The sequence below is a fragment of the Neomonachus schauinslandi genome, chromosome X, assembly GCF_002201575.2.
Source record: "Neomonachus schauinslandi chromosome X, ASM220157v2, whole genome shotgun sequence".
Classification (NCBI taxonomy): domain Eukaryota; kingdom Metazoa; phylum Chordata; class Mammalia; order Carnivora; family Phocidae; genus Neomonachus; species Neomonachus schauinslandi.
Window position 1 is genome coordinate 25235227 of NC_058419.1, and position 3972 is coordinate 25239198.

The 3972-nt window shown below is 34.9% G+C and overlaps 1 non-coding gene across 1 annotated transcript; it reads left to right on the plus strand.

Moving 5' to 3' along the window:
* Window positions 1-732: 732 nt before the first annotated feature.
* LOC123323519 lies at window positions 733-863 on the plus strand. The gene has a single exon (XR_006539453.1). It is a non-coding gene; the product is annotated as a small nucleolar RNA SNORA63 (small nucleolar RNA).
* The last annotated feature ends 3109 nt before the right edge of the window (window positions 864-3972 follow it).

Sequence of the window (3972 nt, forward strand, 5' to 3'; positions counted from 1 at the left end):
AAGCTACTAAACAATGAATGGGTCAACCAGGAAATAAAAGAAGAAATTTAAAAATACATGAAGACAAATGAAAATGATAACACAATGGTCCAAAACCTTTGGGAAGCAGCAAAAGCTGCTTCATTGCTATGGAAGGACATAGCAATACAGACCTACTTAAAGAAGCAAGAAAAATATCAAATAAACAACCTAAAATTACACCTAAAGGAGGTAGAAAAAAAGAACAAAAACAAGGTCTAAACCTGACAAAAGGAAGAAATAATAAAGACTAGAACAGAAATAAATGATATAGAAACAAAAAAAACAATGGAACAGATCAAGGAAACTGGGAGCTGGTTCTTTGAAAAGATCAATAAAATTGATAAATCTCTAGCCCGACTTAACAAAAAGAAAAGAGAAAGGACCCAAATAAATAAAATCACAAACAGGAGAGGAAAAATAACAAACACCACAGAAATACAAACAACTGTATGAGAATATTATGAAAAACTATATGACAACAAATTGGACAACCTGGAAGAAATGGATAAATTCCTACAAACATATAAACCACCAAAACTGAAACAGAAATAGAAAACTTGAACAGACATAACTAACAAAGAAATTGAATGACTAATGTGATGAGTACTGGGTGTTATATGCAACTGATGAATTGTTGAACACTACATCTGAAACTAATGATGTACTATATGTTGGTTAATTGAATCTAAATTTAAAAAAGAGAAAAAATTGATGCAGGATCTAGTTACAATGTAGCTATAAAGTGCTGCCTTGTCTTTGCCCCCTGCTCAAAATAAAGCTGTTACCTTTCTAGCCCTGTCCGCCATGGTGCTTAGCAGCCAGGGATGCATGGTCTCAGACATGTTTACCAAGTAAAACACTGACTTGAGGGGCGCCTGGGTGGCTCAGTCATTAAGTGTCTGCCTTCGGCTCAGGTCATGATCCCAGGGTCCTGGGATCGAGCCCCGCATCGGGCTCCCTGCTCAGCGGGGAGTCTACTTCTTCCTCTCCCACTCCCCCTGCTTGTGTTCCCTCTCTCGCTGTGTCTCTGTCTGTCAAATAAAAAAATAAAATCTTAAAAAAAAAAAAAAAAAAAAAAGAGAAAAAATTGAATTACTAATGAAAAAAAATCTACCAACAAACAAAACTCCAGGGCCAGACGTCTTCACAAGGGAATTCTCCCAAACGTTTAAAGAGGAGTTAATACCCATTCTTCTCAAACTACTCCAAAAAGAGAAATGGTAGGAAAACGTCCAAATTCATTCAATGAGGCCAGCATTACCCTGATACCAAAACCAGACAAAGACTCCACTAAAGAAGAGGACTACAAACTAGTATCCCTTTTGAACATAGATACAAAAATTCTCAATAAAATACTAGCAAACTGAATCCAACAATACATTAAAAAACTGATTCACCACGATCAAATGGGATTTATTCCGGGGTTGCAAGGGTAGTTCAGTATTGACAAAACAATCATAATGATACACCACATTAATAAAAGAAAGGATAAGAACCATATGATCATTTCAATAGGTGCAGAAAAAGCACTTGACAAAGTACAACATTCATTCATGATAAAAACCCTCAACAAAGTAGGTTAGAGGGAACATACCTCAACATATTAAAGGTCATATATGTAAAACCCATAGCTAATATCATCATCACTGAGGAAAAACTGAGAGCTTTACCTCTACAATCAGGAACAGGAGAGGGATGTCTACTGTTACCACTATTATTTAATATTGTGCTTAAAGTCCTAGCCACAACTATCAGACAACAGAAAGGAGTAAAAGGCATCCCAATTGGCACAGAAGTAAAATTTTCGCTATTTGCAGATGACATGATACTCTATAGAGAAAACCCCAAAGAACCCACCAAAAAACTGCTAGAACTGATAAATGAATTCAGTAAAGTAGCAGGATACAAAATCAATGTACAGAAATCTGTTGCATTTCTATACACCAATAGTGAAGCAGCAGAAAGAGAAATCAAGGAATTGATCCCCTTTGAAATTGCACCAAGAACAGTAAGATACTTAGGAATAAACCTACTCAAAGAGGTGAAAGACCTGTACTCTGAAAATTTTAAACAATGATGAAAGAAATTGAAGATGACAGAAAGAAATGGAAAGACATTCCATGCTCATGGATTGGAAGAATAAGTATTGTTAAAATGTCTATACTACCCAAAGCAAAATGCACATTTAATGCAATACCTATCAAAATACCACCAGCATTTTTCACAGAGCTAGAGCAAACAATCCTAAAATTTGTACGTAACCACAAAAGACCCTGAATAACCAAAGCAATCTTGTAAAATAAAAGCAAAGCTGGAGGCATCACAATTTCCGACTTCAAGTTATAAAGTTGTAGTAATCAGAACAGTATGGTACTAGCACAATGCTAGACACAGATCAATAGAACAGAATAGAAAACCCAGAAGTAAACCTACAACTCTAAATTCAATTAATCTTCCACAATGCTGGAAAGAATATCCAATGGGAAAAGGACAGTTTCTTCAACATATGGTGTTAGGAAAACTGGACAGCAACTCACAAAAGAATGAAACTGGACCACTTTCTTAAACCATACAAAAAGTAAATCCAAAATGGATTAAAGACCTTAATGTGAGACCTGAAATCATAAAAATCCTAGAGGAGAAAGAGGGAGTAACCTCTTTGACATCCATCATAACAACTCTAGACATACTAGATATGTCTCCCGAGGCAAGGGAAATCAAAGTAAAAATAAACTATTGGAACAACATCAAAATAAAAATCTTCACAGAGAAGGAAATAATCAACAAAACAAAAAGGTAACCTATAGAATGGGAGAAGATATTTGCAAATGACATATCTGATAAAGGGTTAGTATCCAAAATCTACAAAGAACCTATAAAACTCAACACCCAAAAAATGAATAATCCATTTAAAAAATGGGCAGAGGACATGAATAGACATATTTCCAAAGACAACATTCAGATGGCCAACAGACACATGAAAAGATGCTCAACATCACTGATTATTAGGGAAATTCAAATCAAAACTACAATGAGATATCACCTCACACCTGTCAGAATGGCTAAAATCAACAACACAAGAAACGACAGGTGTTGGCAAGGATGTGGAGAAGGGGGATCCCACTTGCACTGTTGGTGGGAATGCAAACTGGTGCAGTCACTGGAAAACAGTATGGAGTTTCCTCAATAATTTAAAAATAGAACTATCCTATGATCCAGCAATCACACCACTGGGTATTTACCCAAAGAATATTAAAAACAGTAAGTCAAAGGGATACATGCACCCCTATGTTTATAGCAGCATTATTTTTAATAGTTAAACTGTAGAAGCAGCCCAAGTGTCCCTCAATAGATGAATGGGTAAAGAAGATGTGGTACACAATGGATATTATTGAGCCATAAAATGGATGAAATCTTGTCATTTGCAAAGACATGAATAGAGCTAGAGAGTATAATTCTGAGAAAAATAAGTCAGTCAGAGAAACACAAATTGGATATTTTACTCATATGTGTAATTTAAGAAACAAAACAAATGAGCAAAAGTAAAAAAAAAAAGCGATAAATCAAAACTCTTAATTACAGACAAAAAATTGATGGTTACCAGAGAGGATGGAATCAGGGGATGGGTTAATTAGGTGATGAGGATTAAGAAGTGCATTTGTTATGATGAGCACCAGGTGATGTATGAAATTGTTGAATCACTATATTGTACACCTGAAGCTAATATAACACTGTATGTTACCTAACTAGAATTAAAATAAAAACCTAAAAATAATAAAGCCTCGCTGCTCATTTCTTTTTAGCACTAAATAATATTCTGGATGTACTAAAGTTTATCCATTCCCCTAATGAAGGACATCTTTGTTGCCTCTAAGTTTTAGATATTCTGAATAAAATTGATATAAGCATTTGTGTGCAGGTTTTTAAGTGGATAAAAATTTGCAATACATT